Source organism: Nomascus leucogenys, chromosome 4 (assembly GCF_006542625.1).
Source record: "Nomascus leucogenys isolate Asia chromosome 4, Asia_NLE_v1, whole genome shotgun sequence".
Classification (NCBI taxonomy): domain Eukaryota; kingdom Metazoa; phylum Chordata; class Mammalia; order Primates; family Hylobatidae; genus Nomascus; species Nomascus leucogenys.
Window position 1 is genome coordinate 111,520,496 of NC_044384.1, and position 23,075 is coordinate 111,543,570.

A 23,075-nucleotide genomic window follows, 5' to 3' on the forward strand; every position below is an offset into this window, starting at 1 on the left:
ATTGAGCAGTGGTTGTAAGTTGGATTCCTAGGTATTTTATTCTCTTTGAAGCAATTGTGAATGGGAGTTCACTCATGATTTGGCTCTCTGTTTGGCTGTTATTGGTGTATAAGAATGCTTGTGATTTTTGCACACTGATTTTGTATCCTGAGACTTTGCTGAAATTGCTTATCAGCTTAAGGAGATTTTGGGCTGAGACAATGGGGTTTTCTAGATATACAATCATGTCATCTGCAAACAGATACAATTTGACTTCCTCTTTTCCTAATTGAATACCCTTTATTTCCTTCTCCTGCCTGATTGCCCTGGCCAGAACTTCTAACACTATGTTAAATTGAAGCGGTGAGAGAGGGTATCCCTGTCTTGTGCCCGTTTTCAAAGGGAATGCTTGCAGTTTTTGCCCATTCAGTATGATGTTGGCTGTGGGTTTGTCATAGATAGCTCTTATTATTTTGAGATACATCCCGTCAATAATTAATTGAGAGTTTTTAGCATGAAGGGCTGTTGAATTTTGTCAAAGGCCTTTTCTGCATCTATTGAGATAATCATATGGTTTTTGTCATTGGTTCTGTTTATATGCTGGATTATGTTTATTGATTTGCATATGTTGAACCAGCCTTGCATCCCTGGGATGAAGCCCACTTGATCATGGTGGATAAGCTTCTCGATGTGCTGCTGGATTCGGTTTGCCAGTATTTTATTGAGGATTTTTGCATCAATGTTCATCAGGGATATTGGACTAAAATTCTCTTTTTTGGTTGTGTCTCTGCCAGGCTTTGGTATCAGGATGCTGCTGGCCTCATAAAATGAGTTAGGGAAGATTCCCTCTTTTTCTATTGATTGGAATAATTTCAGAAGGAATGGTACCAGTTCCTCCTTGTACCTCTGGTAGAATTCGGCTGTGAATCCGTCTGGTCCTGGACTTTTTTTGGTTGGTAAGCTATTAACTATTGCCTCAATTTCAGAGCCCGTTATTGGTCTATTCAGGGATTCAACTTCTTCCTGGTTTAGTCTTGGGAGGGTGTAGGTGTGGAGGAATTTATCCATTTCTTCTAGATTTTCTAGTTTATTTGTGTAGAGATGTTTATAGTATTCTCTGACGGTAGTTTGTATTTCTGTGGAATTGGTGGTGATATCCCCTTTATCATTTTTTCTTCAGTCTATGTGATTCTTCTCTTTTTTCTTCTTTATTAGTCTTGCTAGTGGTCTATCAATTTTGTTGATCTTTTCAAAAAACCAGCTCCTGGATTCATTGATTTTTTGAAGGGTTTTTGTGTCTCTATTTCCTTCAGTTCTGCTCTGATCTTAGTTATTTCTTGCCTTCTGCTAGCTTTTGAATGTGTTTGCTCTTGCTTCTCTAGTTCTTTAAATTTTGATGTTAGGGTGTCAATTGTAGATCTTTCCTGCTTTCTCTTGTGGGCATTTAGTGCTATAAATTTCCCTCTACACACTGCTATGAATGTGTCCCAGAGATTCTGGTATGTTGTTTCTTTGTTCTCGTTGGTTTCAAAGAACATCTTTATTTCTGCCTTCATTTCGTTATGTACCCAGTAGTCATTTAGGAGCAGGTTGTTCAGTTTCCATGTAGTTGGGCAGTTTTGAGTGAGTTTCTTAATCGTGAGTTCTAGCTTGATTGCACTGTGGTCTGAGAGACAGTTTGTTATAATTTCTATTTTACATTTGCTGAGGAGTGCTTTACTTCCAACTATGTGGTCAATTTTGGAATAAGTGCAGTGTGGTGCTGAGAAGAATGTATATTCTGTATTTTGGGGGGTGGAGAGTTCTGCAGATGTCTATTAGGTCTGCTTGGTGCAGAGCTAAGTTCAGTTCCTGGATATCCTTGTTAACTTTCTGTCTCGTTGATCTGTGTAATGTTGACAGTGGGGTGTTAAAGTCTCCCATTATTATTGTGTGGGAGTCTAAGTCTCTTTGTTGGTCTCTAAGGACTTGCTTTATGAATCTGGGTGTTCCTGTATTGGGTGCATATATATTTAGGATAGTTAGCTCTTCTTGTTGAATTGATCCCTTTACCTTTATGTAATGGCCTTCTTTGTCTCTTTTGATCTTTGTTGGTTTAAAGTCTGTTTTATCAGAGACTAGGATTGCAACCCCTGCCTTTTTTTGTTTTCCATTTGCTTGGTAGGTCTTCCTCCATCCCTTTATTTTGAGTCTATGTGTGTCTCTGCACATGAGATGGGTTTCCTGAATACAGCACACTGATGGGTCTTGACTCTTTATCCAATTTGCCGCTCTGTGTCTTTTAATTGGAGTATTTAGCCCAATTATTTTTAATATTTATGAATATTCCCTCCAGATCTTTTAAAAACCAATATGAACACACATATGTACATTCTCTATTTACAGAATTAGTGTTACTACACATGCATTTTATTATTTCTACTTCCAAAACACAAAGACAGTATGATAAAGAGTCACATTACTCATCAGTTGCACCGAGAGATAAAATCAAGACTTGCAAGGCATGGACTATTTTTTGGTCCAAAGAAGAAGCCCGTCAATGTACTCTAGCTTCACTGCCACTATGGAAAGAAGGACCCATTCTCTCATTTTAGAAGAAAAGAATTGAAAGGGGGAAAAAGAAACAAATGGCAGGTGAGTGCAACACTTGTTTCTATTTCCCAGTCCATCTGTGTGAGCTTCCCATGTGTTACCATTTTAATCTGCCGAAGCATAATCAGAACACGTCCCTATGTCAAAAAATACCGAGAGTGAATATTCAAATAAAAAATGTCAAAATACACTTCTCAAAAGAAGACATTTATGCAGCCAAAAAACACATGAAAAAATGCTCATCATCACTGGCCATCAGAGAAATGCAAATCAAAACCACAGTGAGATACCATCTCACACCAGTTAGAATGGCCATCATTAAAAAGCCAGGAAACAACAGGTGCTGGAGAGGATGTGGAGAAATAGGAACACTTTTACACTGTTGGTGGGACTGTAAACTAGTTCCACCATTGTGGAAGTCAGTATGGCGATTCCTCAGGGATCTAGAACTAGAAATACCATTTGACCCAGCCATCTCATTACTGGGTATATACCCAAAGGACTATAAATCATGCTGCTATAAAGACACATGCACACGTATGTTTATTGTGGCACTATTCACAATAGCAAAGACTTGGAACCAACCCAAATGTTCAACAACGATAGACTGGATTAAGAAAATGTGGCACATATACACCATGGAATACTATGCAGCCATAAAAAATGATGAGTTCATGTCCTTTGTAGGGACATGGATGAAACTGGAAAACATCATTCTCAGCAAACTATGACAAGGACAAAAAACCAAACACCACATGTTCTCACTCATAGGCGGGAATTGAACAATGAGAACTCATGGACACAGGAAGGGGAACGTCACACTCCAGGGACTGTTGTGGGGTGGGGGGAGGGGGGAGGGACAGCATTAGGAGATACACCTAATGCTAAATGACGAGTTAATGGGTGCAGCAAAACAACATGGCACATGGATACATATGTAACAAACCTGCACATTGTGCACATGTACCCTAAAACCTAAAGTATAATAAAACAACAACAACAACAAAAAACTATGTACTGGGGCCGGGTGCGGTGGCTCACGCCTATAATCCTAGCACTTTGGGAGACCAAGGCAGGTGAATCACAAGGTCAGGAGATCGAGACCATCCTGGCCAACATGGTGAAACCCCACCTCTACTAAAATACAAAAAATTAGCTGGGCATGGTGGCATGTGCCTGTAATCCCAGCCTCCTGGGAGGCTGAGGCAGGGGAATTGCTTGAACCCTGGAGGCAGAGGTTGCAGTGAGCTGAGATCGCGTCACTGCACTCCAGCCTGGTAACAGAGTAAGACTCCGTCTCAAAAATAAATAAATAAATAAAATAAAACTATGTATTGGAATGTAAAAAAGAAAAAGTCAAAATAACAGAAATAGGATTGGGGTTTGATACTTTTTGGACTAAATTTATTTCCTTATTTTGTGCAGCATAATCTGTAGTCATAAAAAGAAATATTTGTTATTTTTAAAAGTAAATTTAGAATCATAACAAAGTTTAGTTCCACGTTAAAATTATTTCATGTCACTGATACTTTAAAATCATATCCCTCTGCTGATATGGTGCTATTTTCACCCAATAACAAAGTTAAGTTAATATGCAAATAATTGCATGCTGGGAAAGACAGAGGTACTAATAATAATCACATTGTCAGTGCACTCTGAATAAGAACTAAACTACCAAAAATTACTACCTCAGAGAAGAAACCAGTGTTGTTAATAATTATTCCCATTGAAAGAGAAAATTCCAGGGTGAATATCTGTATTTATTACAAATTGTCTTTGTGAATCATTAAATCTTGCTCATGTGAATATAAGATATTATAAAAAGTAATTGAAGTTTAGCATGTTGCCAACATTTTGTAGCTGACAGTCATGGAAATACAGATACCTGATCCTGTGTTTTAAGGTAATTAATGCTTAGGAATAGCAAAGAACCATAAGTGTCAATTATATTTTTACTGGCATTTTATTGCTCCGGAAGGTTGTAAATGCCGATTTTGCTTTACTCTAGGAAGTAGAAATCATACATTTATTAGAATTCCTTAACTGGATTTATGGTCAACAGATGGCACATGAATCATTCATAGGTATAATATGATAAACTGTAGCAAAACCTCCAACCTGATTTTATTCACAGCTGGGAGTCTCATCCATGAAGACAGAACAGAGTGCTTGTCATAAGGAATAAATAAGAATTTATTTCAAAATCATCTAAAGATTAGAGCATTAGACGCAAATTTAATTATGTGACCAAGGCTGAAGAATGAGGTGATTTCTTGGTGATCTCTAAGAAGTCCTGTTCCCAATTAGCACATGATCAGCTTATGCCAAATCAGTGTGCTATTGCTAGTGTTCCCGGGACCTTGAAGGTACAGATTTCTTTTGTGCAAGGACAACAGATACCTTTTGATCCTTCTCCAAGATGAATTTTTAAAATGCTTCCATCTGGTTTTCTATTTGATTTATGATCTAGATTGTACTTTTAAGTAAAGCACAGTAATCTAGACTATCAATATATACACTATTATCTATACTATTTTAACTGTGAGAGGCCATAATATGCCACCCCAATACACCTTTTTGACAGGAGGATTGTTGAGCTGAAGGCAAGAAAGAAGCAGATACCCGAGAGCTCTCTGCCCTCCATTTGCCTAAAATCAGGACATAAGTTTACAAAAACATAATATATCCCATCTCCCTTTTCTACCAAGAAGAACAAAATCTAACCAATGAAAACGACTTTAGACCCTTATAGACCTGGAGATGGCACCAGAGGAATCTACATCAACAAGCTTTACTAACTAGCCTTTATTTGCCTTCCCACAAGTTGCTGCCGCTGGAGACTCAAAGTCCATTTCCTTTGTTTTGTCACTTCTCTAAAAATTTACTGTTCTTTTTGAAGATGTTATATAAAGTGCAATTCAGAGTCACCTCTTTGATAATTACTCCTTCTCTAGGTATCTCCCACGTATGTATGAAATATACATGTTAACAAAACTTCTGTTTTTCCCTTGTTAATCTGCTTTTTTGTTGCTGTTGCTGTTGTTACAAGTGTCTGTTTCAACTAAGAACATATGAGCGTTAAGCAAAAAATTACTTTTTTTCCTACATATCTATAAATCCTCCCTTATAATCCTAAATACTACAGAGAAAAGAAATTACACATGTAGACACAATTACTACTCACAATGTTATTATCCACCTAATACAGTTTTTATGACATCACATTGTAGTAATTATGAAGTCAAACAATGTGCATTAGTCACAATTTCTCCCCACTGATCTCAAATATTTTGGCCATTTTCTGTCATTAAATTCTCCACCATCAGGTAGGTTGGAGGGAAATGGAATTCAAACTGGGGTAGTTTACTAATTTTGTTTTTATCTCTGGCAAATAAGTAGGGAAAAGTAGAAATGTATGATCACTAAGAGCACTGAAAGGAGATGGGGGGCTTTGTCTTATCAGAGTTTAGGTTAACACACACACACACACACACACACACACACACACACACACACACACGTAAGATGCTACAGTTATTCTAACACAGTTCAAAATGCTTCTTCAATCTCTTATCTATTTCCCCGTTATGAAACGAACTTCGTATCTATTTTATGAATTAGTTGAGGTAACAGCAGTTGTGACAATTATAATAACAGTAGCAGTTATTATATTGAATGCTATCTATTGTATTTTTTTAATTTAGTCTCTGTGGAGACTATCAAAAACTGCCAATGCCAACTATATTTCAAGTCATCACAGCAGGGTACTGGAAAAAGTTTTCAATTAGCAATAATTGTGCTTCAGATAAACGTCATTGACTACAACAATTGACACTGTGTGAAGCTCCATCTATTGTTAAGAGTAACGAACACACACAAACTAGAAAACCCAAAAGAGACAGATGAATTACTGGACACACTCTCCCAAGACTGAGCCAGGAAGAAACTGATTCCCTGAACAGACTAACAACAAGCTCCAAAATTGGATCAGTAATAAACAGCCTACCAACCAAAAAAAGCCTGGGACCTAATAGATTCTCAGCCAAATTCTACCAGATATACAAAGAAGAGTTGGTACCATTCCTACAGAAACCATTCCAAAAAATTGAGGAGGGACTCTTCCCAAACTCATTCTATTAGGCCAGCATCATCTTGATACCAAGGCCTGACAGAGACACAACAAAAAAGGAAAACTTCAGGCCAGTATCTTTGTTGAATATCAATGCAAAAATCCTCAACAAAATACTTGCAAACAGAATCCAGCAGCAAAACAAAAAGCTAATCCATGATGATCAAGTAGGCTTCATCCCCAAGCTGCAAGGTTGATTGAACATATGCACATCAATACATGTGATTCATCACATAAACAGAACTAAGGACAAAAACCACATGATTATCTCAATAGACACAGAAAAGGCTTTCAATAAAATTCAATACCCCTTCATATTAAAAACTCTCAATAAACTACTTATTGAAGGAAACATACCTCAAAATAATAAGAACCATCTATGACAAACCCACAGCCAACATTATACTGAATGGGCAAAAGCTAGAAACATTTCCCTTGAAAACTAGCACATGACAAGGATGCCCTCTCTCACCACTCGTATTCAAAACAGTATTGGAAGTCCTAGTCAGGGAAGTCAAGCAATAGAAAGAAATAAAGGGGATCCAAATAGGAAAAGAGGAGGTCAAACTATATGTTTGCAGACAACATGATTCTATATCTAGAAAATCCCAGTCTCGGCCCCAAAACTCCTCCAGCCAATAAACAACTTCAGCAAAGTTGCAGGATACAAAATCAATGTACAAAAATCACTAGCATTCCTATACACCAACAATAGCCAAACTGAGTGCCAAATCAAAAAGGCAAGCCCCATTCACAATTGCCACACAAAGAATAAAATACCTAGGAACACAGCTAACCAGGGAGGTGAAAGATCTCTACAATGAGAATTATAAAACACTGCTCAAAGAAGTCAGAGAAGATGGAAACAAATGGAAAAACATTCCATGCTCATGGATAGGAAAAATCAATATCATTGATATGGTCATACTGCCCAAAGCAATTTACAGATTCAACGCTATTCCTATCACACTACCAATGACATTCTTTGCAGAACTAGAAAACAACTATTTTAAAATTCATATGGAACCAAAAAAAGAGCCTGAATAGCCAGGGCAATCCTAAGCAAAATGAACAAAGCTGGAGGTATCATGTTACTTGACTTCAAAATATACTACAAGGCTTCGGTAACCAAAACAGCATGGTACTGGTACAAAAACAGGTACATAAAACAATGAAACAATAGGGAGCCCAGAAATGAGTCTGTACACCTACGACCATCGGATCTTCAAGAAAACTGACAAAAATAAGCAATGGGGAAAAGACTCTCTATTCAATAAATGGTGCTGGGATAACTGACTAGCCACATGCAGAAGACTGAAGCTGGACCCCCTCCTTACACCATACACAAAAATCAACTCTAGATGGATTAAAGACTTAAATGTGGCCAGACATGGTGGTTCACACCTTTATTCCCAGCACTTTGGGAGGCCAAGGCAGGCAGATCACTTGAGGTCAGGAGTTCGAGACCAGCCTGGCCAACACAGCAAAACCCCATCTCTTAAAAATTAGTCTGGTGTGGTGACACGTGCCTGTAGTCCCAGCTACTTGGGAGGCTGAGGCATGCCCAGGAGGTGGAGGTTGCAGTGAGCTGAGATTGTGCCACTATATCTCAAAAAAAAAAAAAAAAAGTTAAATGTGAAACCCAAAACTATAAAAACCCTGGAAGACAACCTAGGCAATACCATCCTGGACATAGGAATGGGCAAAGATTTCATGGCAAAGACAACAAAAGAAATTGCAGCAGAAGTAAAACCAAGTGTGATCTAATTAAACTTAAGAGCTTCTGCACAGCAAAAGCAACTATCAGCAGAGTAGACAACCTACAGAATGGGAAAAAATTTACAAACTATGCATCTGACAGAGGTCTAATATCCAGAATATGTAAAAAACTTAAACAAATTTATAAGAGAAAAACAACCCCATTAAAAAGTGGGCAGAGGACATGAAAAGACACACCTTTCAAAAGAAGACATACAAGTGGCCAACAAGCATATGATAAAAAGCTCACTATCACTGATCATTAGAGAAATGCAAATAAAAACCGCAATGAGATACCATCTCGTGCCAATCAGAATGGTTATTATTAAAAAGTCAAAAAATAACAGATGCTGGCAAGGTTGCAGGGAAATGAGAACACTTATACACTGTTAGTGGGAGTGTAAATTAGTTCAACCATTGTGGAAAGCAGTATGTTAATACCTCAAAGAGCTAAAAGCAGAACTACCATTCAACCCAGCAATCTCATTACTGGGTATATACTCAGAGGAATATAAATCATTCTATCATAAAGACATACATGCAAATGTTTATTGCAGCATTATTCACAATAGCAAAGACTTCAATTAACCTAAATGCCCATTAATGACAGACTGGATAAAGAAAATATGGCACATATGTACCATGAAATACTATGCAGCCCTAAAAATGACTAAGATCTTTTCTTTTGCATGGATGGAACTGGAGGCCATTATCTTTAGCAAACTAATCCAAGAACAGAAAACCAAATACCACATGTTCTGACTTATGAATGGGTGCTAAGTGATAAGAATTTATGAATACAAAGAAGGAAACAACAGACACTGGGGTCTACTTGAGCAGGGAGGATGAGAAGAGGAAGAAGAGCAGAAAGATAACTATTGGGTACTGGGCTTAATACCTGCATGATGATATCTCTACAACAAACCCCCATGACAAACTTTCACATATATGCCAAACCTAAAATAAAAGTTTAAAAAAAGAGTAATTTACATTTACATATACTATCTGCCCCTAAATAACCCTGCCAGATAACTATGATTACATTATTTTAAGGTGAGAAAACTGAGGCTCAGAGAAATGACATAGCTTGTTCAGGTTTACATGCTTGGAGCTGCTGTATAATGTGAGTGAAGGGTGTTCTATCTCCTGTGTGCCCTTCTGGGTCCACTCTCCATTGTGCCCTCAGGTGGCTGATTTCGAGGGATCACATTGGTAGGCCCTTGGCCCTCTGATATTTGGTAGGTTCAGCCATTTGGAAACCCTGGCAGGTGATTAGAGGGAGACAGTGTGGTGGATTTTCAGAATCAGAGTACCATATTTCTTCTCCCTTGGTTCCCTCTCCAGAGGACTAATTATATTGCTTCAGCAAAGGCCACAGCGCCTATGAGGGCAACTCTCAGTCCTAGGCATTCTCTTTATGCTTTCAGTAATCTCTCCGTTCCCTACCCACCCCCTGCCCCCGACTGAGGATAATAATGGCTATACGATACTACACTATCATTTCAGGTTTCTCTAGAGCTGGCCCACACCTTTTTAAACAAAACTTTCGGTTTACCCCTCCTCATCTTATCCTAATTTGGGTGTACTATTTCCTGCTGGAACACTAATATCTATGCTATTCACTATGACATGCTCTGAGGATATATAATCTGTGCCTTTAAGAAACTATTATTCTTGAAGTTGGAGCAGAAGCAAGAAAATATAGTGGTCATTCAGAGTTTTCAAATGCATATTCTATGTAACCTGTTTTCTGGTAACCATTGGAGAACCTCTCCTTTAATATCTTCAGTGTTCTTGGTAAAACTCAGGGTGCCCTCCCTTGGTTCCAAAGCTTCTGGGCTTAGGCCTGGCTGTTTTTGATAATTATTTGGCAATAGATACACTCTAAACAGCCAAGGAAATCCCTCTCCATTTATTGGACAGAGCCCTTCAGAAAGCCTATTTCTGAGAAGCAAGAGAGAAGACAGAACAGGCTGGGGTGTACTTACCTTGAGATCTTGGAGTAGCCACCTGTCTGCCTTAGCTACAGGGACAGAAGCTCAGGGGCAGCCACCCACATCATCTTGCTAATGGCCTTTCCTGGCCCAAGATTATAGGGACTTAAACATTCACTTTCACAACGTGTATTTCATTGCAACCACAAAAGGAACAACTAGTTTCAACTGATATCAAACATATACAATTATGCAGAAATGTATATTATTTTGCTAAATTTGAAATATTTTTCATTTAAATTTTGTCAATTTTATGTGTGAACCTGGCTAGGCTACAGTCCCCAGGTATTCGTTAATCTAGGTGTAGTTGTGAAGGTATTTTGTGCGTGTGATTAAAACCCATAATCAGTTGATTTTAAGTAAGAGGACTTATCCTAGATAATCCGAACAAGCCTGATTAAGTCAGTGGAAGTCTATGCCTGAGGGTTCCAGCCTGCCCTTCCTGATGACCTGCCTCATGGATTATGGTCAAGCCTAGTCAATCCCCAAAATTACATAAGCCAATTCCTTGCAATAAATCTCCTAATATATATCTCCTATAGGTTCTCTATCTGACCCTGACCAATAAAAATATCTACTAGGAAGATCAAAGAGTTGAGATTTTAAATATATTCTTAATTGCTATAGTTAAGTAAAAAAATAAAGCTGTACTGACTCAGGAGTGGAAATGACACAGCAAATCATTAAGTAGCTCCAAATAGGGAGAATGTAGAGTTTAAATTGAGAAAAATCACACTTAAGTTCTATAAAATGCTTTATTTTTTCTTTTAATGCAATTCAGAGTTACATGGCCTTAAGGAATGCATATAAAATCATCCACTTGGATGTACACTTGGAGGCTTTGGGGATCTACAGATATGTACATAAAGAAGGTGAAATCCAATTGGGTCACAATATTAATCAGTTTAATATGTAACATGTTCACAAATGCACTGTATGCATTTGTGAAAATTTATGGAAAGACATGGAGAAAAAATTATAAAGAATTATTACTGCTCTATACTTGTACATTAAATACTTTATCAAACTATTACTTAATGCCTGTATATGGATAATTTTAACCGTTGCACCATCCAGGTAACAGGTTATTTCAAACTCCAAATCTGGGGTCTTCCAGTGGATTTCTAGTTTCCTTTCAAAACCAGAAAATGTCTGTATCAAAATGACCCAATATATTTATACTTCCAATGATTCTCCAGGCAGTTATAATGATCAGATGAATACACATATTAAATGAAGATTATAAGAAAAGTTTTAAGCATCTTCAAAAATTGTCATGGCCCATAAAAACGACTATGAAATTCTACTGCAGTATGCTTCAAAGCAGTATATAATTCCAAGTTCTTCTTCAAAGGTTCATGACAATTTTGTGAAAGGCCAAAAGCTCTTCTAAATGATGTTTCACTTGCAGCCTGACCCTGAAGCAAGGATTTTATAAACAGCACTGCAGCCAGGCCTCAGAGTGATTCTGCAATGAGTTTAACATCGAAACAAGACTTTGCCATGGACAGAAATCGACCTTTACCCAGTTTTGAAAGGGAAGAATTAAGATCTTGGATAGGTGTTAAGAATTTATCTATAGTAACCTAATAACTAATAGAGAAGGCTATTAGAGAGCAGAGAAGTGATTTCTTCTCACGTTCAGGCTCTAATAACAAACAATTGTGAGGAGCCCCATGCTGCCACCTCTTTATCAATGGTCCATTGCACAACTCTTGGTTTGAAACTCATGCCAGCAACTTCTTACCTGTTATATTATCATGTATACCATTTAAAACTCTTCATAGTGCTTAAAATACTTTGGAAGTAGTAGAAAGCAGTTTTTTTTTCTGAATTGAAACAAAATAGAATCCAAGTTGCTCATAATGGTAATTAAGGGCTAAAAATTAAAGAAAAGAAAGATAAAGAAGATGAAAATAAATATTTTCCCATTTTAAATGCATAAGGTGACATTCTTGGGTGAAGTGTCAGGCACTAAAATAAGAAAGGAATTTAAATGTACAGCTGAAAAAGAAATCTAAAATATTAAGTCACTCAGCACCACATACTGCCCCAGATAGTATACAGAAAATAGAAGACAGTGAACTATTTTAATACTGAGTTTTAAAATTAAGAATAAAAATGTAATTGGCTAGACACAATCCTTCCGGACTATTCTCAATCTTAAACGTTAACTTGGCTGATCTTTGCAAATGTAGATTTCTAACATATAATATGAATATGTCACTATATTAGTAAAATAAGCTGCAAACAATGAGCAAATGAGAGAAATCACATGAAAAATACTGCTTTTACTTTTAAGACAGATATATGATTATTAGAAATATAAATATACACATGTTCACATGTACATAAATATTCAACTTTGGACATGTAGAATATCAACCTTGCAGCATCTTTAACTCAAGTACTAAGCTTTATGTTTTTACTGTGATCATAGTATTATGTTTAAATAGCAACACACAAGATAGTGCTTAAGAAGCAGGGGGTCATCCCTACATTTGCGTATGAATTCACAAGTTCCAAACAAAGTCACCTATTTCATTCATCTCTGCATCAATAGCATCTTGCACACTGTAGGACATGCAATATAACAGGGATGAAGTAATAAGTGAATGAATGCATGCATGTATGCATGAATAAATAAGATGATGGATGGATGGATGGATGGATGAGAAAAAAGAGATTAGGTAGGCTTAACTGACAACAAAGTGAGTTATCCTCACTTAAATATCAGTCTTGATGAACTGTTCACAGCTCATTTCTCACACCATCAAATATTCCCCCAACAGGGAGAAGAAACAGCAACTGACTTTGCCGGCTGTTCACTCACATCATCTCATTTAATCTGCACAGCTGCCAAATCAGGTAAGCATGACCCATTTTACAGAAAACAAGACCATATACCCTGGTACTGGGTCACCCGGAAAGTGCTGATACCAGATCCAAATCCAGACCCTTTGTAATCCAAAGTGTGTGCCTTTTCTGTTTACGTTTCTATAACATCTAGATGATATGAGCCCCTTCTCATACATGAGCTTATTATTTGCACATAATTTTATTTACTGTTGCTTTGTCTTATGTGTATGTTCTCTCATAATACCGATGTATGAGAACTTGAAAATATAAAACTAAATTGAAAAAATCAATCATCTATAATTCTACCACTCTGTAACACAGAAACTGTTTGCAAGTCAAGTGAATCTTGGCTTCCAAATCCACCATCTTGGCCAAGAATGGGCTGGCAGATTTTCTTTCACCTTCCTACACAGTGATTCTAAATCACAGCCCACACTCAGTAACTTAGGGCTCTAAAACATGAGGCTCTGATTCTCTAAGACCTAGGGATGCCTTTACACCCTCATCCAAGGATTGAAAAGCCATGGGTGGGAGGACACTCTGGGCTAATGTTTTGTGAAGAAGTAACTGCACTACAGCCCTTGAATCTCTTCATTTTGCAATGAAATTTAGGCCCTTGTCAGAGGAAACATGTATCTCTGGACAAGCAAAGAAGCACCCTTTCACCCAGAGATAACTTTCACATGAGAATGAACTTCATAGGTCCTCAATTCCCATCCCCTCATTGAACAATTAAAAAAAAAAAAAATCTAGCCCAGAAACCATGTAGCCATTAGTGCTTTGGGGTCCTTATCCATCTCCAAATTATTTCCCAGCAGACTGACAGGGAATTTAATTCCTCCTAATAGTCACTCAGTTCCTTAAACAATGAAGATGCAGAGTTACAATAACAACAGGTCAGGGGTTTAGACACAATAACCACTGACACTGAGGGATTACCACGTGTCAGTTGATGCCTAAATTTTTATGTGCATAATTTTACTTGACCTTCATAACAATCTGGAAATAGGTGGTATTATTATAACCATCCTATAGATGGGCAAACAGGCTCTGAGAAGTTAAGCCACTTGTTCAAGGTCATACAGCTAAAAAATGGCTAATCTCCAGTTTGAATCCAGAAGAATTAATTAGACATCAAGAGTGTCGATTACCATGCTATACTATCCTGCTCTTAACTGGCCTTGTAAAGTCTTTTAAGAGAGTCCATTCATCTTCTGTTCATGAAACAGGATCATATAGGGATAATTTTAACCCTGCTGCACCATCCAGGTAACCTGCCACCTAATGCCCTTATTCCCTGGGCCTACCTGAAATGCTTGCATTTAATTCCCTTTAATCTCCTACTTGTTGACTTAAAGGTCCTAATGCAAGACATGTGGCTGGCTGATGCTATAATGAGAAGCCAATATCTCAAAACAAAATAGGAAAATGTATCTTGTTGAGGGAGCTAATTTCAAGAGTAGAAATAATGCAACAGGACTAAAAGATGCAGTTTTGTGGTCTTCTGACATTAGATATCTCGACTAGTAACGGGTTATTTCAAAATCCAAATCTGGGGTCTTCCAGAGAGCAAGGTCAGGAAGTAAGGCCAGTGTGGTGGATTTTGTCCTTCAAACCCAGTGTCTTACTCTCGGGCCTCAACAATCCAGACTCAACTGTTCCTTTCCTGGTTGAACTCCCAGAACATGAAAGGAAAATGGGACTCGCAAATCGTGGGAACTGCAAGTGATTTAGTTTAGAGTAACATGAGTTGATCTCTTCTTGTTTCTCCACTTTTATTTCCTTTGGCCTTATCTCTTCTAGCAGAACTGTGGTTACATCAGTAAGCCACTTCAAATCCTTTCTGAAGTAAGACAGAAGTATAAATGAATAAAATAATTATCAGGGAAATGCGTGTGGATCTCTTTGCTCTCTGGGTCTGCTGCTACCATTTCCCTTCCACCTGTAAGCACCATTCTGGCTTCTTCTGCAAAAAACTCAAGGAAAATTGCCTGAAAAACAACGTGTGGGAAATACGGTCCTTGACTTTAACCCTGAACATAATGTTCTAAGACATTTTTTAAAACTAGATTTCCTTCCAGAATTCAACTTGCACCAGTCTGCCAAATAAACATTTTGGATTCAAACAGTAGTTAGGGAAATGCTTGTATCTTAGATTTGAATGAGAAGAGGAAACTGCTGTGGTTGAGAGATTGCAAAGTGCCATTCCATTTAGCATGACATTAAAAGAGCAGCAACAATCAAAGTTACACTTTTCCTCACCATGAGATTCCTGTCTGCACAGCACAACACTCATGAGGGGGAGGTATTGATTTTCAGAAGGAAGATCCAGTGTACAACTTGCTCCCCAAGAAATGCAATTGTTTAAAACCAGAACCGACTAAAGTGGCTTATGTAAGCTCACATTTAAGGAAACATCTGCCTCTGTCTTGATTCCCTCATTAGCAACCTGTTATGGCTAAACTACCACATGGTGATCCAAAATGTCAATTCTTTAAAGTTGTAACTTTGCCAAAAGAAATACGCAACACATACATGTGGCGCCAATAGTGTTGCTTTGATTTATAAGCTAGTCATGCTAGTTTAACTGTAGAAATAGTGCTGTCTTAATATAATATTGTTCCTCTGCAAAGCTGAATCAATTCTTTAGAGTTCTGTTTGGTGAATAAAAACAAGAGAGCAGGTCAACTTGCTAATGAACTACATTTTCCCCCATGATTAGGGAAAAGAAGGAAAAAGAACAATCATTAGCAAAAAGTTTACTGCATGCTATTATTAAACTTTGCCTCTCTAAGTAAAATTAAACAATTGTTTTATTAATAGGACTCGTGTTTTTTACAAGAAAGTCTCAGGAATAAATGTTCAGTGAGAATTGATTCCTACTTTGGATATGATGGGCTTTGGGGAGGTGCAGGAAAGAATGGGGGAGAGGGAGTGACACTACAAACAGACTGAACTAGGTGCAAGAGGTGGGACTAGCGGGTTTCACTGTTCACGTGTTTCTAAGAGCCAAACTCAGTGGCTCTTACGATGTTCCCTAAGCCAGTGATGGGGACTGGAGGAACAAGTCACTGTCACATCCACTGCTGATCCCAATCATTTCCAGGGATAATGCCAGAACCAAGAGAAAGGCCTTCCTTAAGATTGGGAATGGGAGATGCATGGAGGCTTAGGAAGCTGATGCCAGTTCCTTCTTTGCTATACACAACAAAGTCTTTTTTCCTACCTGTTTTGTACCTGGTATCACAAGTGCTCAATTCAGCCTGCTCACATGGGGGGCACTAAGTTGATAAGGAATCACAAATACAATGGTGCTAGACAGGAGCACTGCCATTCAGAAGAAAAACGATTTCAGATACAAATCTGTTGAACTCTGCTCTCGGTTATTCAACATATGTTATACAATATTTAATTATATTGAATACTTAAAACATTCATTCTTCTATACAATCCACTTGTTTTAGTGTTGCTTTTAATTATAAACTAAGATTCAGTAAGTTTTCTTTTTTTTAAAATTATACTTTAAGTTCTAGGGTACATGTGCACAATGTGCAGGTTTGTTACATATGTATATATGTGCCATGCTGGTGTGCTGCACCCATTAACTCGTCATTTACATTAGGTATATCTCCTAATGCTATCCCTCCCCACTCCCCCTAACCCATGACAGGCCCCAATGTGTGATGTTCCCCACCCTGTGTCCAAGTGTTCTCATTGTTCAATTCCCACCTATGAGTGAGAATATGTGGTGTTTGGTTTTCTGTCCTTGTGATAGTTTGCTCAGAATGATGGTTTCCAGCTTCATCCATGTCCCTACAAAGGACATGAACGCATCAATTTTTATGGCTGCATAGTATTCCATGGTGTACATGTGCCACATTTTCTTAATCCAGTCTATCATTGATGGACTTTTGGGTTGGTTCCAAGTCTTTGCTATTGTGAATAGTGTTGCAATAAACATACGTGTGCATGTGTCTTTATAGCAGCATGATTTATAATCCTTTATATACCCAGTAATGGAATGGCTGGGTCAAATGGTATTTCTAGTTCTAGATCCCTGAGGAATTGCCACACTGTCTTCCACAATGGTTGAGCTAGTTTACAGTCCCACTAACAGTGTAAAAGTGTTCCTATTTCTCCACATCCTCTCCAGCACCTGTTGTTTCCTGACTTTTTAATGATCACCATTCTAACTGGTGTGAGATGGTATCTCATTGTGGTTTTGATTTGCATTTCTCTGATGGCCAGTGATGATGAGCATTTTTTCATGTGTCTTTTGGCTGCATAAATGTCTTCTTTTGAGAGGTGTCTTGTTCATATCCTTTGCCCACTTTTTGATGGGGTTGATTTTTTTCTTGTAAATTTATTTAAGTTCTTTGTAGATTCTGGATATTAGCCCTCTGTCAGATGGGTAGATTGTAAAAATTTTCTCCCATTCTGTAGGTTGCCTGTTCACTCTGATGGTAGCTTCTTTTGCTGTGCAGAAGCTCTTTAGTTTAATTAGATCCCATTTGTCAATTTTGGCTTTTGTTGCTATTGCTTTTGGTGTTTTAGACATGAAGTCCTTGCCCATGCCTATGTCCTGAATGGTATTGTCTAGGTTTTCCTCTAGGGTTTTTATGGTTTTAGGTCTAACATTTAAGTATTTAATCCATCTTGAATTCATTTTTGTATAAGGTATAAAGAAGGGATCCAGTTTCAGCTTTCTACATATGGCTAGCCAGTTTTCCCAACACCATTTATTAAATAGGGAATCCTTTCCCCATTGCTTGTTTTTGTCAGGTTTGTCAAAGATCAGATAGTTGTACATATGCAGCATTATTTCTGAGTGCTCTGTTCTGTTCCATTGGTCTATATCTCTGTTTTGGTACCAGTACCATGCTCTTTTGGTTACTGTAGCCTTGTAGTATAGTTTGAAGTCAGGTAGCGTGATGCCTCCAGCTTTGTTCTTTTGGCTTAGGATTGTCTTGGTAATGTGGGCTCTTTTTTGGTTCCGTATGAACTCTAAAGTAATTTTTTCCAATTCTGTGAAGAAAGTCATTGGTAGCTTGATGGGGATGGCATTGAATCTATAAATTACCTTGGGCAGTATGGCCATTTTCACGATAGTGATTCTTCTTATCCATGAGCATGGAATGTTCTTCCATTTGTTTGTGTCCTTTTTTATTTCGTTGAGCGGTGGTTTGTAGTTCTCCTTGAGGAGGTCCTTCACGTCCCTTGTATGTTGGATTCCTAGGTATTTTATTCTCTTTGAAGTAATTGTGAATGGGAGTTCACTCATGATTTCGCTCTGTGTTTATCTATTATTGGTGTATAGGAATGCTTGTGATTTTTGCACATTGATTTTGTATCCTGAGACTTTGCCGAAGTTGCTTATCAGCTTAAGGAGATTTTAGGCTGAGAGGATGGGGTTTTCTAAATATACAATCATGTCATCTGCAAACAGGGACAATTTGACTTCCTCTTTTCCTAATTGAATACCCTTTATTTATTTTTCCTGCCTGATTGCCCTGGCCAGAACTTCCAACACTATGTTGAATAGGAGTGGTGAGAGAGGGCATCCCTGTCTTGTGCCCGTTTTCAAAGGGAATGCTTGTAGTTTTTGCCCATTCAGTATGATATTGGCTGTGGGTCTGTCATAAATAGCTCTTATTATTTTGAGATACATCCCATCAATACCAAGTTTATTGAGAGTTTTTAGCATGAAGGGCTGTTGAATTTTGTTGAAGGCCTTTTCTGCATCTATTGAGATAATCATGTGGTTTTTGTCTTTGGTTCTGTTTATAAGATGGATTATGTTTATTGATTTGCGTATTTTGAACCAGCCTTGTATCCCCTGGATGAAGCCCAGTTGATCATGGTAGGTAAGTTTTTTTGATGTGCTGCTGGATTCGGTTTGCCAGTATTTTATTGGGGATTTTTGCATCAATGTTCATCAGGGATATTGGTCTAAAATTCTCCTTTTTTGTTGTGTCTCTGCCAGGCTTTGGATCAGGATGATGGTGGCCTCATAAAATGAGTAGGGAGGATTCCCTCTTTTTCTATTGATTGGAATAGTTTCAGAAGGAATGGTACCAGCTTCTCTTTGTACCTCTGGTAGAATTTGGCTGTGAATCTATCTGGTCCTGGACTTTTTTTGGTTGGTAGGCTATTAATTATTGCCTCAATTACAGAGTCTGTTATTGGTCTATTCAGGGATTCAACTTTTCCTGGTTTAGTCTTGGGAGGGTATATGTGTCCAGGAATTTATCCATTTCTTCTAGATTTTCTACTTTATTTGTGTAGGGGTGTTTATAGTATTCTCTGAAGGTAGTTTGTATTTCTGTAGGATTGGTGGTGATATCCCCTTTATCATTTTTTATTCTATTTGATTCTTCTCTGTTTTCTTCTTTATTAGTCTTGCTAGTGGTCTATCAATTTTGTTGATCTTTTCAAAAAACCAGCTCCTGGATTCATTGAGTTTTTGAAGGGTTTTTTGTGTCTCTAGCACCTTCACTTCTGCTCCGATCTTAGTTATTTCTTGCCTTCTGCTAACTTTTGAATGTGTTTGCTCTTGCTTCTCTAGTTCTTTTAATTGCGATGTTAGGGTGTCAATTTTAGATCTTTCCCGCCTTCTCTTATGGGCATTTAGTGCTATAAATTTCCGTCTACACACTGCTTTAAATGTGTCCCAGAGATTCTGGTATGTTGTGTCTTTGTTCTCGTTGGTTTCAAAGAACTTCTTTATTTCTGCCTTCATTTTGTTATGTACCCAGTAGTCATTCAGGAGCAAGTTGTTCAGTTTCCACGTAGTTGGGCAGTTTTGAGTGAGTTTCTTAATCCTGAGTTCTAGTTTGATTGCACTGTGGTCTGAGAGACAGTTTGTTATAATTTCTGTTCTTTTACATTTGCTGAGGAGTGCTTTACTTCCAACTATGTGGTTGATTTTGGAATAAGTGCAATGTGGTGCTGAGAAGAATGTATATTCTGTTGATTTGTGGTGGAGAGTTCTGCAGATGTCTATTAGGTCTGCTTGGTGCAGAGCTGAGTTCAATTTGTGGATATCCTTGTTAAGTTTCTGTCTCGTTGATCTGTCTAATGTTGACAGTGGGGTGTAAAAGTCTCCCATTATTATTGTGTGGGAGTCTAAGTCTCTTTGTAGGTTTCTACGGACTTGCTTTATGAATCTGGGTGCTCCTGTATTGGGTGCATATATATTTAAGATAGTTAGCTCTTCTTGTTGAATTGATCTCTTTACCATTATATAATGGCCTTGTTTGTCTCTTTTGATCTTTGTTGGTTTAAAGTCTGTTTTATCAGGGACTAGGACTGCAACTCCTGCTTTTTTTTGTTTTCCATTTGCTTGGTAGATATTCCTCCATCCCTTTATTTTGAGCCTATGTGTGTCTCTGCACGTGAGATGGGTTTCCTGAATACAGCACACTGATGGGTCTTGACTCTTTATCCAATTTGCCAGTCTGTGTCTTTTAATTGGAGCATTTCACCCATTTACATTTAAGGTTAATATTGTTATGTGTGAATTTGATCCTGTCATTATGATGTTAGCTGGTTATTTTGCTTGTTAGTTGATGCAGTTTCTTCCTAGTATCAATGGTCTTTATAATTTGGCATGTTTTTGCAGTGGCTGGTACCAGTTGTTCCTTTCCATGTTTAGTGCTTCCTTCAGGAGCTCTTTTAGGGCAGGCCTGGTGGTGACAAAATCTCTCAGCATTTGCTTGTCTGTAAAGGATTTTATTTCTCTTTCATTTAAGAAGCTTAGTTTGGCTGGATATGAAATACTGGGTTGAAAATTCTTTTCTTTAAGAATGTTGAATATTGGCCCCCACTCTCTTCTGGCTTGTACAGTTTCTGCAGAGAGGTCCACTGTTAGTCTGATGGGCTTCCCTTTGTGGGTAACCTGACCTTTCTCTCTGGCTGCCCCTAACTTTTCTTCCTTAATTTCAACTTTGGTGAATCTGACAATTATGTGTCATGGAGCTGCTCTTCTCAAGGAGTATCTTTGTGGCATTCTCTGTATTACCTGAATTTGAATGTTGGCCTGTCTTGCTAGGTTGGGGAAGTTCTCCTGGATAATATCCTGCAGAGTGTTTCCCAACTTGATTCCATTTTCCCCGTCACTTTCAGGTACGCCAATCAGATGTAGGTTTGGTCCTTTCACATAGTCCCATATTTCTTGGAGGATTTCTTCGTTTCTTTTCTCTCTTTTTTTTTTCTAAACTTCTCATCTTGCTTTATTAATTTGATCTTCCATCACTGATACCCTTTCTTCCACTTGATCAAATCGGCTACTGAAGCTTGTGCATTTGTCATATAGTTCTCATGCCATGGGTTTCAGCTCCATCAGGTCATTTAAGGTTTTCTCCACGCTGTGTGTTCTAGTTAGCCATTTGTCTAATCTTTTTTCAAGGTTTTTAGCTTCTTTGCGATGGGTTTGAACATCCTCCTTCAGCTTGGAGAAGTTTGTTATTACTGATTGTCTGAGGCCTACTTTTGTCAACTCGTCAGAGGCATTCTCCATCCAGCTTTGCTCCCTTGCTGGCAAGGGGCTGCGTTCCTTTGGAGGAGAAGAGGTGCTCCGATTTTTAGAATTTTCGGCTTTTCTTCTCTGGTTTCTCCCCATCTTTGTGGCTGTATCTACCTTTGGTCTTTGATGATGGTGACGTACAGATGGGGTTTTGGTGTGGATGTCCTTTCCGTTTGTTAGTTTTCCTACTAACAGTCAGGACCCTCAGCTGCAGGTCTATTGGAGTGTGCTGGAGGTCCACTCCAGACCATGTTTGCCTGGGTATCACCCCAGTGGAGGCTACAGAACAGCACATATTGCAGAATGGCAAATGTTGCTGCCTGATCCTTCCTCTGGAAGCTTCATCTCAGAGGGGCACCTGGCTGTATGAGGTGTCAGTCGGCCCCTACTGGGAGATGTCTCCCAGTCAGGCTACTCGGGGGTCAGGGACCCACTTGAGGAGGCAGGCTATCCGTTCTCAGATCTCAAACTCCATGCTGGGAGAACCACTACTCTCTTCAAAGCTGTCAGACAGGGAGTTTAAGTCTGCAGAAGTTTCTGCTGCCTTTTGTTTAGCTATGCCCTGCCCCCAGAGGTAGAGTCTACAGAGGCAGATAGGCCTCCTTGAGCTGCGGTGGGCTCCCACCCAGTTCAATCTTCCCAGCTGCTTTGTTTACCTACTCAAGCCTCAGTAATGGTGGATACCCCTCTCCCAGCCTCCCTGTCACCTTGCAGTTCAATCTCAGACTGCTGTGCTAGCAGTGAGCGAGGCTCCATGGCCGTGGGACCCTCTGAGTCAGGCATGGGATATAATCTCCTGGTATGCCATTTGGAAAAGTGCAGTATTAGGGTGGGAGTGTCCTGATTTTCCAGGTAACGTCTGTCACGGCTTCCCTTGGCTAGGAAAGGGAATTCCCCAACCCCTTGTGCTTCCTGTAAGGCGATGCCCCACCCTGCTTCGGCTCACACTCCGTGGGCTGCACCCACTGTCCAACAAGCCCCAGTGAGATGAACCTGGTACCTCAGTTGGAAATGCAGAAATCACCCATCTTCTGTGTCGCTCACACTGGGAGCTGTAGACTGGAGCTGTTCCTATTTGGCCATCTTGGAATCACCCTCCAAGATTCAGTGAATTTTCTTAAGCTGATAAACCTGTTACAGATTTTGTCAATAGCAACGGGAAAAAAAAATGGTTTTCCATAATTGCCTAACAATGAAAGCATTAATCAATGAATTAAAAACACTGTAAGGCAGGATATCT

General features: G+C 38.6%; 1 protein-coding gene and 1 non-coding gene across 4 annotated transcripts in view; both read right to left on the reverse strand.

Moving 5' to 3' along the window:
* Positions 1 to 23,075, reverse strand: part of MYRIP (myosin VIIA and Rab interacting protein) — a 460,077-nt gene that overhangs the window by 302,634 nt on the left and 134,368 nt on the right. The window lies entirely within an intron of this gene.
* Positions 6,276 to 6,417, reverse strand: LOC115835031. The gene has a single exon (XR_004029985.1). It is a non-coding gene; the product is annotated as a U4 spliceosomal RNA (small nuclear RNA).